This window comes from Tachypleus tridentatus, chromosome 5 (genome assembly GCF_004210375.1).
Source record: "Tachypleus tridentatus isolate NWPU-2018 chromosome 5, ASM421037v1, whole genome shotgun sequence".
In the NCBI taxonomy this organism is placed as follows: domain Eukaryota; kingdom Metazoa; phylum Arthropoda; class Merostomata; order Xiphosura; family Limulidae; genus Tachypleus; species Tachypleus tridentatus.
Genome location: NC_134829.1, coordinates 40,503,696 through 40,521,688, shown reverse-complemented (window position 1 = coordinate 40,521,688; position 17,993 = coordinate 40,503,696). Strand labels below are relative to the sequence as shown.

Genomic DNA, 17,993 nt, shown 5'->3' with positions numbered 1-17,993 from the left:
CGCGACGCGGATACGAACCCGCGACCCTCATATAACGAGTCGCTCACACGCCTTAACGCGCTTGGCCATGCCGGACCAAGTAATGTGGAATTGATATTAGAAAACTTGCTTACATACTTTCTTGTAAACAACATTTTATAATATCTGCTGCACTTTCGGGGACATACATTTTTTACCGAGCGAATAACTGTACCCTTGTCGGAGGTACTTTCAGGCCTGACGAGAGGCGGAGGGAGGGGTCAGGGGGCTACAGCGCTGGGGTATGGGGAAGTATGGGACAAAGAATAATGCATTCTCATTTTCATAATATAATTCAGGAAATATTGCAGTACTGCGGGAAATCGCTTCGCCTCAAAAAATGTAAATTCTCAAGATATTTGGCTTCCGCCCACCAGAAAAAAATTTCTTACGCCCATGAATGTACCACGAATTTATGAAGACTTCAAAAAGGGTCCCGGGGACATAGCTGTCCCCCGTGCCCGACCTACATCTCGACGCCCCTGGATACTTTTAGGTGATCATATGAAAAAAAATCGGCTCGCCTAAGTGTAACCTTGAGAGACAGGCGTACGTTTTCCCAAATTATTTTGTGTGATGGATAAAGATACTGAAATTCGATACTTGTAACGTCAACAGCGCAGTTCTGACCAAATAGTTCTCCGATTTCACACTTCAGTTATGCACAAACAACTTTCTAATTGTAAAGGATAAACAAGTGATAGACATCAACAAGGCACTGGTTTTTGTTTTGCTTGTTGTGAAGTCTGTTTATGTCATCATCCTATTTATAAGTGTCAGTGTTGTGCAATATCTTTCTTGACGCAGAGTACGATATCATGCTACACAGATTCATAATCTGTCTGTCTGAACGTGACTTTTTTTCTTATCATTGTTTACGTATGAAAATATACTGACATACTGTGTAAGTGGGATCCCGAGCAGAAAGAGAGTTATGTATTTAACACATTTTAGTTTGACTTTTGAATATTGGTGCAGAAACATTTTGTTTTTTAAAGTGCACAGTTGACTAATTGTATCGATTTATTTGGTCTTCTTTTTAGTGACCCAGTATTAGTGTGTTTAGATAAGAACTGGGCTATGTTTGTGGAAAACAAAATATATTGATTAAAGTTTCGATGCATTATTTATGCGTATAGTGTTCCTATCGATCATATACTTACTACGGTGAAACCTGTATATATATTTTTTTAATTTGTCATTGTCCATCGTATGACAAGTGGAATTTCCCAGAACAGTTATAACCCAATGACAAGTGGTGAATGGTTTGCTTGTTTTTTGAATTTTGCGCAAAGCTACACGAGGGCTATCTGCGCTAGCCGTTCCTAATTTAGCAGTGTAAGATTAGAGGGAAGGCTGCTAGTCACCACTACCTACCGTCAACTCGTGGGCTACTATCTTATCAATGAATAGTGGGATTGACCATGACATTATAACGCCCCCACGGTTTAAAGGGCGAGCATGTTTGGTGTGACGGGGATTGGAACCCGCGACCCTCGGATTACGAGTCGAGTGCATTAACTCACCTGGCCATGCTGGGCCATGTGGTGAAAGGAATAAGATATTCGTTTTCCTGTTTGTTATCACTAGCTAAGGGTATCCGTAAAGGAAGAAAAATTGTATATAGGATAACTTTAGATTATTATCCTTACAACACTAGAAACCGGGTTTCGATATATGTGCATTTAGACCATTATATTGCTTTATGCTTAACTTTAAATAAACAGAGAATGTTATCCTTTCTTTTATTATTAAATCCCTGACGACTTCATTGGATACTAATTGGATATCCTATTTTGTGGAAGATAACTGACTTACTAAACTGATTGAATACTCGTGTCTTTAAATTCGCTCTTAAAAAGTCTATCAAAAGTAGAAACTCGCTCTATTTGAATATCTTGTTTTACCTCTTTTTATCAGAAGAAAATGCTAAAGCTGAATGTCCCGTGTACACTGTCAAAGTATTCAGTTATCATGCAAAAAATATACAGTAATCGAACCACCCAGTTCTAGGCGATGGATAGCAATATACTCACACAATAGATCAGCTTTATAGCAAGTAAGATTACTGAATCACTTTTCTGACGATGGTTAAACAAATTTATCAAATTAATAACCATTTATCAGCATGTTGTAAAAGTATAAAAAATGGCCATTATTCCCTTCAAACTTTGCTTTTGTGACCTGGATAATGAAATTTAGAAATTAACCTATTTTCTATGTAAAAACGGGCAAATTTGCACATTTTCATTTACATAAGGTCTGAATAGAACAACACGTGAATCAAACTTTACGTGTATTTATGCTAAAGTTATATAAAAATGATTAGAAGTGAATTGTATTTAGGGATTTGCGACTGTAATGTAAATCACTTCCACATATCAGCCCCCAAATATAGTCTCCCATCATGGTTTCGTTATACGCTCCCAGGTCACAAAAGCAAAGTTTGAAGAGAAAAATAGGCCTTTTCTATTTACTTTAGGCCTAAGCAATTGGGAAATAACACTTTCTGTCTAGGAACAAGAAAAAGTAAAAAAGTTCTAACATAGTGTTACCCGGCTTCCTTATGCCTTTCTATTCATTCGAAAACCATGTTAAAGTTCAAGCGAATTAGACTAACCGTATATCATATGTTATTCTCTTCCATCCAGTTATTCAAACCACAACAGCTCTTCGTTACATTGTTTAGAGTTCTTCAAACTGATATCCATACTTACATTTTTCATTTGGTATTTTTACTGGTATGTGTAGTTGTTTGTACAATGGACCTATGTGCCTACAGTGTACAGGTTGCGTCATCAGCGAGTCGTGATCTTCCATGATTGGTGTTTCATTGAGATAAGTTACTTTTGATTTTCTTTAAATTGTATGCTCACTGACATGTACATAAGTTTCACAAATAGCTGAATTAGTTTTTATCTAGCATTTTTCAAAAGATGGCCTTCATCACCAATCGATATTTTTAAAATCCACCACAAACTCGGTTCCAACAACACTTACCCCCCTTTTCGTGATAATCCACCAGTTTTTGTTATTCAAACTTCCTTCGTCCTTTATCATTTTACCCCTGTGTTAGGCAAAGTATATGAATCATTTTATTTCCATAGTATCTGCAGAAGTACAAGATTCCTTCCTTCATCCTTATATCCGTTAATCCCTTTGAAATTTATAATTTTTGTTATAAACCGGTATTTCCTTCAAATTGTTTTATAAACGTTTTTTTTCCCAATTAGTTTTCAAGTGCACTTTTTTTTTTGCGACATCACCTTCAGACTTTCGAATCCCCGTCGCACCAAACATACTCGCCCTTTCAGCCGTGAGGGCGTTATGTAGTGATGGTCAATCCCACTATTCGTTGGTAAAAGAGTAGCCCAAGAGTTGGCGGTGGGTAGTGATGACTAGTTGCCTTCTCTTTAGTGTTACACTGCTAAATTAGAGACAGCTAGCGCAGATAGTCTTCGAGTAGCTTTGCGCGAAATTCAAAAATAAATAAACAAAATATATATATTAATAACAACAAGACATTATATAATTAGTGCCATCTTTCGTTAGGTAAAATTGGATTTGCTGGTACAGTATATGAAGCCCAGCAGAAAGCACGTTTTGATCTTGTTACTAGGTATAGTGCTGTCAATAAATTATAATACCATTTGTGTGGTGAAACATAAACTAATTGTGTTTTCTAAATGAGACTGACATTAGTGATGGTTATTACGTCACGTTGTGGTATGTGGCCACTGTACCTGTTTCGTGTATTTAAATATTTTACTGTAGGCCAGCCTTTCCCAAACTTGTTATCCACGCCTACCAATAATAAATATGCTTTTCAACTCAACGATCTGTTTTTTTTTTTTACTAAGTGAGTTAAGTTTAAACACATTGATCACATCAAAATACTCTATGTGTTTTATTAATTACCTACGAGGGCTGTTCAAAAAATACGCGGACTGTTTGAATTGCGCGGCTCCAGTTGGTTCCAGGGGAATCCGCTTGGTGTCGCTAGGTTTGCACAGATCAGCTGATTACGACGCCATTTCCCGATTGCAGATATCTTCATTTGTGTATTAGCTACGCGGTTTTAAGTGAAGTGCGATTTTTTCGTTTGGCGGATTTCACGTCAACTGACAACCCACACGTCGACAAAATCAACACCCTGATGCGGGCAAATCGACGTCTGACTGTCAGGGAGCTTGCTGAAGAGTGTGGGATATCAGTTGGATCTTGTTACGAGATTTTGACCGAAAAATTGAAGATGCACCGCGTTGCTGCGAAATTCAGCCCTCAGAACACGCGAGTTTTTGGCCAAACACTCGATCACTGTTCTTCCCCACCCCCCTACTCACCTGACCTTGCTCCTTGCAATTTTTTCTTGTTCCCCAAACTCAAAAGACCCTTGAAAGGAAGAAGATTTGAGACGATTCCCGAGATTAAGGCAAATGCGACGAAGGAGCTGGAGGACATTACAAAAGAAGCGTACCAGGACTGTTTCAACAAGTGGAAACACCGTTGGGATAAGTGTGTGCGTTGGGGAGGAGAGTACTTTGAAGGGGTCCCAGACCTGTAACTTCTAAATAAAGTACATTTTGTTTTATGACGTCAGTCCGCGTATTTTTTTTAAACAGACCTCGTATATTTTATTAATACAAATGTGTGAAATCGATTAATTTTACATTATCGCACTGTTGACTCTCTCAATCGCTCGCATCCATGCCCCCCCCCCAAGAGTGTGAAAATAATCTCTTGGGGGGGGGCGCATCATAGTTCGGGAAACACGATAACAAGCAGTGATACGAATATTTTGTATGATGTTCGAAACATTCAGTTTACAATTAACAGATCTTCCTCCAGTTGCCTATAGCTGTTGTTTTCTCTTTCAATTCAATTCTGATTGTGCGTCGACAAAGGCACTGACAATTGCGAGACTTGCAAGGTAATGACCCATGGTGGTCATCGTGTGTGAATATGGTACATGAGTTTTCGTATCCTCCACAATTCAACTTATTATCTTATGGCGTTTTGTCTCAATTGATTATAATACTGAAAACCTTATGCACACACAAGCACATCACTACACGTTAAAGAAGTAATAGGCCCGGCATGGTCATGTGGTTAAAGCACTCGACTATCTGAGTATCTTGTATCTTGTTATCTGAGGGTCGCAGGTTCGAATCCACGTTACATCAAACATGCTCGCCCTTTCAGCCGTGGGGGCGTTATAATGTGACGGTAAATCCCACTATTCACTGGTAAAATAGTAGCCCAAGAGTTGGCGGTGGGTGGTGATGACTAGCTGCTTTCCCCTCTAGTCTTACACTGCTAAATTAGGAACGGCTAGCGCAGATAACCCTCGAGTAGCTTTGCGTGAAATTCAAAACAAACCAAACCAAAGAAGTGATAAGTTTGATTAATTTATTTTTCATTGTTATGTAGTTAAAATTAATGTTAAGTAAAATATGCTGCTTCAAGATTTGCATTATGTTTCGCGTTACAGATCCTGTGTTCTCATATTCACACAGTTATTTTTCAAGACAACTGTAACCGGTATCAAATGATAACAGCTTTATATCGTGTCTGGCAAACTTCCCGGATGCTTTCTTTCCTTTTTTGTTTGAATCAAATGAACCCTTTGAAATGTACAGTTCTCATTCGTTACCAGATATTTCGTTTTAGTCTTAAAGAATAGAGAGGATTGCTTTTCACTGGAAGTGTTTTGTACTTCTGGTGTTATATGAACATGAACAGTAAAATTAATATCCAAATTGCTATATACAACTTGCACTTAAGGGGCAATTCATCCGCTACTTCTTAATGTTACGTTCTTGACTAATAAAATTTCTTTCTATTGCTTTCCTACAAAGTATCGAATTATCTACAGGGTGGTCCGTAAGTCCCTACCCATACATATATCTTATGTATCCAGTGTATCTGTGTGCTGTCCCTCATTCTCGCTGCATAATATTATGCGACGCCATGTTCTGTGAGACATTTTCCTTACATCGGCCACATTTCTCTGAAAAAAAAAAAAGAAACAGATTTATAATACATGCGTAAATGAATATAACATAACAACATATGGATGGGTAGAGACTTACGGGCCACCCTGTATGTATCTGTTTTGTGGTCAATCCGTGATCTTATTTGGAGCATTTGTTTTTGTAATTTCTTAGCGTTTGTGAAGTTGAAAGTGATACTAAACTTATCCATGTTTTAATGTATCGTTGAAATCAAGGAAAATATTGTTCCTATATAACTTTTAGTGGTTTATCACTGCAACCTTCCAGGATCTACGCATTTTAGATACGTTGGAACTGAATCATTGTTGAAAAGACACTATTCAGCAGTAATCTACCTATTGCTTTGCGCGAGATTAAAACATACAAATATATGGACGTGAAGCAAAGAAACAAATGTTCGTTATAATTGATGTAGAAGTTTACTCCAGTATGATCTTCAAAAAGAGAAGGAATAGCTAGGTATCACTATTTGCAACATACAGACTTCAATTGTTTCAAAACCAAAAACACAAACTCTTCAGTTACCATGGTTATCTTCTTATTAATTGTTTGTGAATATATTGAGATTATATTCTTCTTATGAATAAAAAAAAATACTGATAATTAACCGGTTTAAAACTTGAACTCGAGTTAATCTTGAACATGCTAGTTTGTTGGTAGTGATGTCTGTTTGTCGTTTAATTTGTAAAGAACGAAATGCTCATTCCTGCTTGTTAAGACTGATAATGTGTTAAAGAAGAGATACAAGTTCTGTATTTCAGAGCTGGTGAGCTGGGTTCGAATCCGTAAAATACCACAAAATATCACCCTCCCCTTTAAGCTGTTGTTGCATCAAAAGAATAACAGTCTCTTAGCGTAAGAGTGGTGTAGGAAGGTGAGTGGTGTGGTACTCTTTGTTGACTGATTGCCTTCCATCTTGCCGGCATGGCCAAGCGTGTTAAGGCGCGACTCGTATTCTGAGGGTTGCGGGTTCGCATCCCCATCGCTCCAAACATGCTCGCCCTTTCAGCCGTGGGGGCGTTATAATGTGATGGTCAATCCCACTATTCGTTGGTAAAAGGATAGCCCAAGAGTTGGCGGTGGGTGATGATGACTAGCTGCTTTCCCTCTTGTCTTACACTGCTAAATTAGGGACGGCTAGCACAGATAGCCCTCGAGTAGCTTTGTGCGAAATTCCAAAAACAAACAAACAAACCTTTCATCTTTTCGGCAGTTCAAGATTAGGGACGTCACCAGACAGCTCTGATATAAACACAAGAAATGACTGTTTGGTTGTGTTGCGTCAACGCGAAAAGTACATTTCAGGTAAATGTTTGTTTCCATTTTATTTTCAATTTAAGAAAGTTCTGTTGTAGATAAATATTACTGCAATGACCAGACCTGACTCAATGTAAATTACACTTACAGAGGCATTGTTTGTTAGTATTGTTATTAATATTATTGCTCTGGTCAAATCTTTAGTCAATGTAAATTACACTTACAGCGGCATTGTTTGTTAGTATTGTTATTAATATTATTGCTCTGGTCAAATCTTTAGTCAATGTAAATTACACTTACAGCGGCATTGTTTGTTAGTATTGTTATTAATATTATTGCTCTGGTCAAATCTTTAGTCAATGTAAATTACACTTACAGCGGCATTGTTTGTTAGTATTGTTATTAATATTATTGCTCTGGTCAAATCTTTAGTCAATGTAAATTACACTTACAGTGGCATTGTTTGTTAGTATTGTTATTAATATTATTGCTCTGGTCAAATCTTTAGTCAATGTAAATTACACTTAAAGTGGCAATGTTTGTTAGTATTGTTATTAATATTATTGCTCTGGTCAAATCTTTAGTCAATGTAAATTACACTTACAGTGGCATTGTTTGTTAGTATTGTTATTAATATTATTGCTCTGGTCAAATCTTTAGTCAATGTAAATTACACTTAAAGTGGCAATGTTTGTTAGTATTGTTATTAATATTATTGCTCTGGTCAAATCTTTAGTCAATGTAAATTACACTTACAGCGGCATTGTTTGTTAGTATTGTTATTAATATTATTGCTCTGGTCAAATCTTTAGTCAATGTAAATTACACTTACAGTGGCATTGTTTGTTAGTATTGTTATTAATATTATTGCTCTGGTCAAATCTTTAGTCAATGTAAATTACACTTACAGCGGCATTGTTTGTTAGTATTGTTATTAATATTATTGCTCTGGTCAAATCTTTAGTCAATGTAAATTACACTTACAGCGGCATTGTTTGTTAGTATTGTTATTAATATTATTGCTCTGGTCAAATCTTTAGTCAATGTAAATTACACTTACAGTGGCATTGTTTGTTAGTATTGTTATTAATATTATTGCTCTGGTCAAATCTTTAGTCAATGTAAATTACACTTACAGTGGCATTGTTTGTTAGTATTGTTATTAATATTATTGCTCTGGTCAAATCTTTAGTCAATGTAAATTACACTTAAAGTGGCAATGTTTGTTAGTATTGTTATTAATATTATTGCTCTGGTCAAATCTTTAGTCAATGTAAATTACACTTACAGCGGCATTGTTTGTTTGTATTGTTATTAATATTATTGCAATAATCAAACCTGGAGTCAGTTGAAATTACAATTACGGCAGTATTGTTTGTTAGTATTACTGTGATAGTGGTGTTACTATTAATTATAATTAGTTACAATTATGCTGAAGTAATTGCAGTTGTAACTGAAATTATACTAAACATTAATAAACAGTTGCACACATAGTTCATTTATTTATATTTATTTATTGTAAAAAATAATCAGTGATAATTAGAATGAATACGGAAGTGAACTATTCAAATAAATAAAGTGATGAACAGTTATTTCTTTTAGTAATCTGTCTGTTGCATCGAATGAACCCAGTTCGTTAAACACGATGTCTTAGAGAACGTATCTCGTGTCTGAAGACATTACCAGCAATTAAAACAAGCACTAAACTGGGACAGATAAATCCTGTGTTGTATGGTATTTGGTAGGCAAGCTGGACAAGGGCGACTTAATACTGTTGCCAGAAGGCTAATGAGTCTGCATCCTCCTTGATACTGAGCTAGTCGAAGTAGCTCGTGACTTGATCCATAAACCCTTTGTTTTTCTTAGATGGTAGTGGTAGGGGTGTTGTTGGTTCTGCTGATGTATGTGTATTACTGTAATTGTGCTGGTCTGCACCTGTTTGATCTAAGCAACTTCTTTTGAGGTGCACCAATCACATTTCCTGCTTGAGCACAGTGTAGCAACCAAGGTGAAGGATTCACTATTCTTATATTTTCGCAAGCAGTTGTCAGTGGAGTCTTTTAGTGACGAAACTATTTTATACTTTTAACTGTTTCATATTTCAGCCAATTCAGCTATAAGTCTACGTATGCAGGATAGAATACAGTTGGTGGTGAATTGGATGTCGTCTTCAATCTAATTAATGACAAGTTCAATTAGGCTAAGAATTGTTTGTTTTCACCTTGAGGATTGACTTTATGAACTTCTCGTGGTTACTCCATCTAGTAACATAGACAGCTTGCAGCTTATTCGTTTTCTTAAAGAGATTTGTTGTCCAATTTGAATGAAGCACATGACTGACTACTGATTAACTTCTACTGTGGGCAAAACAAAAAAGTGGCTAGACAGGTAGTTGAGGTAATAACTTGTATATTCACAATACTGATGTTCTCACTGTCACTGAAATTATCAGACACGTTGTATTGATTATTGATAACGAGAAACCTACTTGAAATAAAAATGTATCTCAGAACGGCTTGTATGGGTATTAACACCTTTATTAATAAGGAGAAAACAACGTTTCAACCTTCACATTCAAACTCTTTCTTTCTTAACCTGAAGATGACCTTGGAAGGTTGAAACATTGTCCTCTCCTTATCAGTAAAAGTGTTAGTATCCATACCAGCCGTTCTCAGATACATACGTTGTATTGACTGGAATAGGAATAGTAATGAAATACTTTATCATATTAGCAGGATTATCAGCGACTGTGGTCATGACATTGTTCTTCAGTCCGAAGTTGAGAGATAACCTACTGGTAGTTGGATAAGATATTATTTATGTTCTGTGATTCCTTGAACATCCTGTCAGTTAGCGTGACTATCTTTGTTCAGGAGTTTTGGATATAATGATGCCAATGAATGAGTGCATGTCCCTATTACACCAAACTTCTACGGTCGGAGAGAGGCCATGAATCTTGCTAGATGAAAAATTGACGTGACAAGAAAGTTAGCAGAAGTTTATAGTTTAGGAGTTTGTTGTTATTGGGGGGGGGGGGGAGGCAGGAGGACTGCACCAGTTTTAGCAGATCATAAGAGAGGCAAACAAATTGAGCATGCTGTCTGTGAGGATCTATTAACGTGGGAATTATAACTTGCAAGTGAAAAGTACAAAAGTGAGTGATATCTCTCTGGTCCTTTGTTATTTTTACATGAACGAGTTCCTTCAACTTCTGGTAAATATTTGTGCGGTGTTTCTGAAAAATATATTTGTAATATTAAAGAAATGCATTATGAATCATATTCAACAATGCGTGACATATTTTAACTACCCAGAAAAACTTGGATTGTAAAAAGGAAATTATGTCAGTTCTATAGTTCCATGTATAAAGATAACATTGTAAAATTATCTGTTACATAGTTCCATATATAAAGATAACATTGTAAGATTATCAGTTATATATAAAAAATTTAATAAATACACAAGCATTATCCAAAATTTACAGAAAAAACAACTTAAAGCCATGTTGAACACAAAATGCAAAGAACTACATGACTTACAAAAACAAAAAATGAACCTAGACCATCAACTGGCATGCTGCATTAAACCAGAGATTTACGTACTTATACAACGAAACATAAGCCAAATCAATACTAAGAACGACAGAGACAAAAAGATCTGCCACAACAAAAAACTAGAAAAACTAAGATGCAAACAACAGAAAAGACATCACGACAAACCGTTGACTAACCTCATAATTAACAGATCCAACCGACAATTAAACACAGACGAGATACATCTACTTAACAAAGGACTCAACTTCGCAATAGCACCTAGGTACATTCCAACCATAGAAATCAAAACATGTTTAAAAGATCTAGCCAGGAGACTTGTGATACTTTCTACAGAAAACAAAAACAAGGAAACAACCAACAGAAAGAAGACAACTTAGATAATTTTATTGACATCCAACAGCCAAACTTCCCAGGTAAAATTAAAATTTATATTTTCCAGAAACACCTAAAAACAACATCTTAAACGATTTTTCAAAGAATTTTCTCACAAAACCATCAACATAATTTCACAAAACAGAAAGCTAAAAAACAATCTTACAAAAAGAGACATTAATTCCATTAAAAACCTAAAACAAGACAAAAACATAAAAATTCTAAAAGCAGATAAAGGTAACGCTATAGTCATAATGAACACGAATGAATACATTCAAGAAATGAAGAACATCCTATCAGACACGAACAAATTTAAACTAATACACACAAATCTAACAAAGACACATGAAACACAATTAAACAAAATACTACTAAAAATGAAAAAAAGCCAACACAATTTCACAAACACTTTATTCCTACCTACGTAAAACCGACTCACGCACACCACAAATATACGGCATCCCCAAACCTCATAAACCAGATTGTCCATTACGACCAATACTGTCCACATATGAATCGTTTAATTACAATCTTGGTAAATACATAGCATGGGCATTCTCCAAATATGTAGCATCAGCCAGCTCATTCATCAAAGACTCTTTTAATTTCAAGTCTCATCTTAATCAACTTAATCATAAAGCCTTAATGGCCAGTTTCGATGTTATATCCCTCCTTACAGAAGTTCCAACCACTGAAGCCTGCAAGATAGCCTTAGAACTCTATATCCGAGACCCTAACCCAACTATAGACATTCCCAGCAACCAATTAGCAACCGTCATAAAATTCACCACGATAAAGACAAACTTCATGTTCAACAACCACAACTATATACAAACAAATGGCCAAAGCATGGGCAACCCAGTATCACCAGTTCTAGTCAATATTTTTATGACACAAGTTGAAACACAAGCAATTAACACAGCATTACATTCACCACTATACTGGTACAGATATGTAGATGACACGGTTGCGGGATTCAGATCTACCGAACACACACGTAATTTTTTCAATCACATTAACTCTATACATCCCAACATTAACTTCACATGTGAACAGGAAGAAAGCAATCAAATATCATTTCTTAACCTCAAAATTACAAGAACCAACACGCAATTCAAAACAGAAATTCACTGAAAAATAACCCACACTGAACTATACATTCCTTGGGACTCAGCACATGAAACAAAACAAAAACTCAACATACTAAGAAACCAAATAAACACAGCCATAAAACTATGTTCACCAGATAAAATTAACGATGAATTAGACAAAATAAAACAATACTTCATCAACATCAATAAGTTTCCTCCACAAACCGTAGAAAACATTATACGCACACACCTAGACAGAAAGCAAAATCAACCAACAAAAGTAAATATTAGGTTGAGGAATAATTCGTGAGCGTTTTTAAATAATTTCATTCAAGCATTACATGCAAGACTATACAATACTTCAATGCATGAACACATTACACCCAAAACATTTATTATGAAACTTTATTTCATGTAATACCTAAGTATATAGTATGCATTGTTTTAAACGAAATTGCAAGAAATTAAATGCGAAAAGCAGATGGTGTCGAAAATGCTCGATTTTGTCCACTTGACATTCCATTTAATGAGCTGAAAATGAAAGCAAAAATTAAAGACATATGAAAATCAAACACACCATCTATTAGAGCAAAAAATTATCTACCAAATGACATGAAATATTTTGCGAAAGCGTTTCATTTATGAATATATTTTTTTAACTTGAAAAAACGCTCACGAATTATTCCTCAACCCAATATATCTCACGAATCAAAAAATATACGAAACCATATACTGCTGCATACCATATATTCCCGACATCAGCAGAAAAATAACCAACATTTGGCAAAAACTAGTAACAAAATATGACATTCCAGTTAATACCAAATTTATTCAAAAACCAGGCACAAAACAGGTCTATACTATGTAAAAACTACACTGACAAACACCACGCCAACATTATTTATAAAATGCAACGTGATAACTGCCGCGACTTCTATATTGGAGAAACAAGTAGAAAAATGGAAACCAGATTCAAAGAACATAAAAAGTCACCTTCACACGTTTTCGAACACTGCAAGTCAAATAAACACACCATAACCATAGAAAACACTCAAATACTAGATAAAGAAACAAACATAAACAAACGCAAAATTAAAGAAGCCTTACTTATACAACAACTTAAATCCAAAATAAACCAATATAAAAAAGGAACGCCTTTATTCCTATATTAAATATAAAACAAATAATATAAAATTATATATTCAAACATCTAACACCGCCCTCTACATTCCGACACTCAGTTACACAACCCCTTCCAAACATGTGGTCAGCTTCCGGTCAGTTACCTCTTTCTTTCTTTGTGAACCTGACGATGACCGAAGAAGGTCGAAACGTTGTTCGCTCTTCTACGTAAAATATTTTCTCAACCCAAACGAGCCGTTTTTGCATATATATATCAGTTGTATAGTTCCATATATAAAGATAACATTGTAAGATTATCAGTTATGTAGTTCCACATATAAAGATAACATTGTAAGATTATCAGTTATGTAGTTCCATATATAAAGATAACATTGTAAGATTATCAGTTATGTAGTTCCATATATAAAGATAACATTGTAAGATCCAGACCCATCTTTACTTGCAGTCCTTGCACTTTTTGAAAGTTACCAAGGCCGTGCTTGGGAATACGCATAATGGTTGAAATACGAATGTGTTACTGCATAATATAACACAGTATGGGAGTATGATTGATTAAGCTTGGTATAGTGTTTCAATATATAGAAGTTATAGTTCATCGTTTACATATATTTGAATCCAAGGGTAATTATTTTGGATCGCTAGACTATTATCAGGATGTAGATGATTCTTTCTTTGTTCTTTACCTGGTGGTTAGAGCATTCGATGTGCAATCTGTGGGGGGTTGTAGGACCAAAACTCATCACCGAACATGTTCGTCTTTTCAGCTGTGAGAGCGTTATAATATGACGGTGTGTATTGTCTGCTTCCCATGTATTAAATCATCCCTAAATTAGGGACGACAGCTCTCTAGTAGGTTTGTGAAAAATTCATCAAAGAAACAACATGTTTTTGTTATGTACTAAATACAATTGGATTTGATTTGTTGGAACTGCTTCTGTTAGGAAGCTGGCAACCTGCTGTTTAATTGTCTTTCAGCAAATTTACCTTGTTAGGCAGTAAACCAGATATATTGATCATATGAAATTCCGATAGATGATTATCACAAATAAGGCATAATTACATGATATAATTGAAATTATGGGTGTGTCAATTAAGGGTCAATTATAATTACGAATTACACAATTATAATTGTAATTAAATTCACGTTAGAAGTTTTTGTTGGTTTTTCTCACATCTTTTTTCATTAGGTTTTAATTTGTAAAGTTAAATGCAAATTATGAATAATTTCTAGAAAAAAACAGTACCCTAAAAAACGGGCCTAAAACGTAGAGGACGTAGAATAGTTTGAACGTTTGATGAACATTCTTGTTGTTCAGCGGTCGCATTTAGTGCTTGTAATGCTAAAAATTAGATTCTATAATCGAAAGCGATTGGAAAAGACCGGAAAACCTGCATGATTAAAAATAATGGACGAGTTAATTTGTTTATAATAATAATGAGAAAAGGCGAAGTTTAGTCAGTTAACTGTATAATGAAGTAAATATTGATTCGAGTGTGTTTCGTAAATGTGATTTCTAATTTATTTACAGAAACAAAACAAAAACAAACCTGTCGAGCCCAAATGTTTGCTGTTCCAAGAATAATTTTATCCTAAATTAATACAGTAATATTTATACCAGTTCTAAACATTCTTTTACATTTTAATATTGTCAGTTATGCAAGCTGTGACTTGTAATGCTGAAGTGTGGATAATTTTTATTCTGTCTTAAAACCTATGCAACTACTAACTTGCTGTTCTAAAAATTAAACACGTAAGGAACGCGCTATGTTTCGGAGGTGTTTAAAAGATAATACGGGCTATCTTCATCCGTATACTTATCGCTGTCCCAGCGAGGGACTGGGAATTTAGTACTTGAAAATATGGTCACCTATGAATTGTATTTAAAAAAACGCAGCTGTATTCATTGATTTTAAGAACAGAGATAAAAAAAGGTAAATTATAAAGGGAAGAGGTATTCGATAAGTATTTAGACTTTTTAATGAGAGGTTTATTTGTATTTCGTGATAAGGTAAAAAAATCAAAATTATTTTTATTACATGTAAATACTTTTTCTTTCTCTCTTTTAGGTAAGGAAAGTTGGTTGTGATTGTGTATATATATTATTTAAATTTCTAGCGAATTTTCCAGTCAAATTACAAACTTTGTAATACATAAAACCAGTTTTTTAGGCTTAAGAAAAGAATATTTATTTTTATTTTAGTGAGCTGAATTGTGATTGGCTCTATCTCTGTATGTATAGATGTACATGTATATGTACACACACAGAGATTTCGTAGACACAACGTGATTATAAGGATAAACTAATGTCTGAAACGGAGCGATATACCAAAATCCGGAACTGCGTGGAACGCAGTTTTATCATGCTGAAAGCATTTTTCATTTGAAAATAACTGAACTGAATATGATGCGAAGAGAAATATGTTATAAAAGTCTTTGATTATGAAACAGCAGTAAGCAACATTATATATTTTAAATTCTTTTTGTTTTTCCAATTCCAACAGACGCGGTTGCTTGGAATGGTGCGTAAGAACCTTAGTAATATAAGAATTGTAAACGATTCACTTAGAAAAAATTGATGTATTGGACGTCTTTTTCCACTGACCTTCGTTCGTCGATTTCCATTTGTTTCGAAATGCAGCACGCCTGGGTTTGTTCGAATTTGTGCAGGTCTCTGCCTGGATGGTCCTGGGTTGCCAAGATGATTTACATTTCTTTATTGTCCAGTGTTATGAAGTGTAATGAATCTCCTCCTATCCGAAAATATCTTTATGTTCTGAATGCACGATGATAATTTTAAAGAGTTCACACGCTGTTAGGTGTAAGAAGACTCTCTGATGGGTCAGCGGTAAGCCTACGGGCTTATAACGTTAAAAATCGTGTTTCTACACTTGCGTTAGACACAGCACAATTAGACCACGCAAACATGTACTTAACTGAAACAAGTGCACGTTATAATAATTAGAAATATTACATCTGTTCATCATATGTAACTGGGTAATGCTTTAACCTATTGACTGCCAAGTATTTCAGCTGCTACAATACAACGCTAATGCTTCTTTATTTTGTAACTTTTTTTGTGACGCCATTTTGATCGAAAGTGAAACACTTTGTAAGAAGGTCAAATGTATGTATGGTGCTGACATCTAGCTTTGAAGTTAGATATAACTGAGAACGAATTAACTCGTTCGTGGCACAGTGTTATCGATTGGCTTGGACGAGTTATTTCGTCTACTGCACTGAACTGGTTAAAGAATATTGCACTTGTGCTAGAATATCGCTCAGGCCTACAACCAATACAGACTGATACTTGTTTATGGAATTTTATGACAACAGACAAACAAACAAACGAAAACTACTGAATATTCATATTCAAATCCAAATGGTTTTTCGCTGAATTTAGATTTTAATGTTCTAGGACTGTGTTGGATATACAATACTGTTCAGCTTAAATTATTATTTAGTTTAATTAGTAAGTTAATATTTAATGATTATTTCGTTTTCTTAACAAGTTTTTTAAAAGATAATTATTTTAAAAGGGGTAGTTGTGACGAATTTCGTTACACAATAATTTACTAGTCATACTTTGAGCGTGTAGTTTATTTGTTGCATTAGAGTTTTGTAATATTGTTGACGTCATCTTACTCGAGGCTAATAAGTTTTTCTCGTCATGTGTAATATTGTTGTTTGGCGGGTGGGTGGATTTAGTATTTTATGGCGTTAAGCAACTAGGCTATCTGCGCAGTACTGTTGTTACTAGAGGGTTAAGTATTTGTAAATTTTTTCTGTCGCACGTTATAAATATGTGCAAATACAGAATGTTAAAATATTAGTAAAAGTGGAATTAGACTGTGTGTGGGTTTAACCCAAATGGTCGATTGTTAAAATGAGTTTCACAGTTTGTATTATAATAGAGGATATAAAAAATAATTATTCATGTCAGTTGATTTCAAAAGTAACTGAATCAGCCAGTGTAAACTTTGTAAAAGAACAAAAGAATAATTATTTCAGATCTACGTTTAACCAATCGTGTCACTTGTTATTTTCGTACATGCGTTTGACTTTTTTTGGGATATAATATTTTAAGAGAAGTGGATTGTGTGCTGTCAGTTTATTGTTGACACCTATTGTCAGCATGTTACAGATACCTACTGTACAGAATTGTGGCCCTATAAAAATTTGATAGACTATTTAGGTACACAACGAGACCCTGATATCGAAAAGATTTTAAAACTCTCCTTTAAACTACCTCTAACGAATATTAGATGAAAACATTACAGTATTCACTTATAATAACCAATTAGGTAGCGGTTGTTGCTAACTGGTGCCTCTTCCTTTGGTCAGCAGCTCTAAATTAGGGACAACTATACGGCTATTTTTTTATTTTGGGGTCACTCCCTTTATAAGTATAGATGTATCATAGTCTCTTATCTCGCATATCGGATAAGGGTTAATTCAACTTTTAATTGCTAACTGTTAGCTTCAAGTATGTGGGGCTAACATTTAGTCCACCATTGTTTTTCTCTCTTTTTTTTTTTTCGTTGTA

The 17,993-nt window shown here is 34.9% G+C and overlaps 1 protein-coding gene across 5 annotated transcripts in view; it reads left to right on the top strand.

Annotated features, from left to right (window-relative positions):
* The window catches only part of LOC143250989 (uncharacterized), a 131,997-nt gene that overhangs the window by 21,781 nt on the left and 92,223 nt on the right, over window positions 1–17,993 (top strand). Inside the window, exon 1 of one of the 5 annotated variants that reach the window (XM_076502256.1) lies at window positions 7,099–7,337. The exons of the other annotated variants lie outside the window; for them this stretch is intronic. The gene's annotated coding sequence lies outside the window, so the exon portion shown is untranslated. Of the gene's footprint in view, window positions 1–7,098; window positions 7,338–17,993 lie in introns of those variants that run through there. 5 annotated transcript variants of the gene reach the window in all.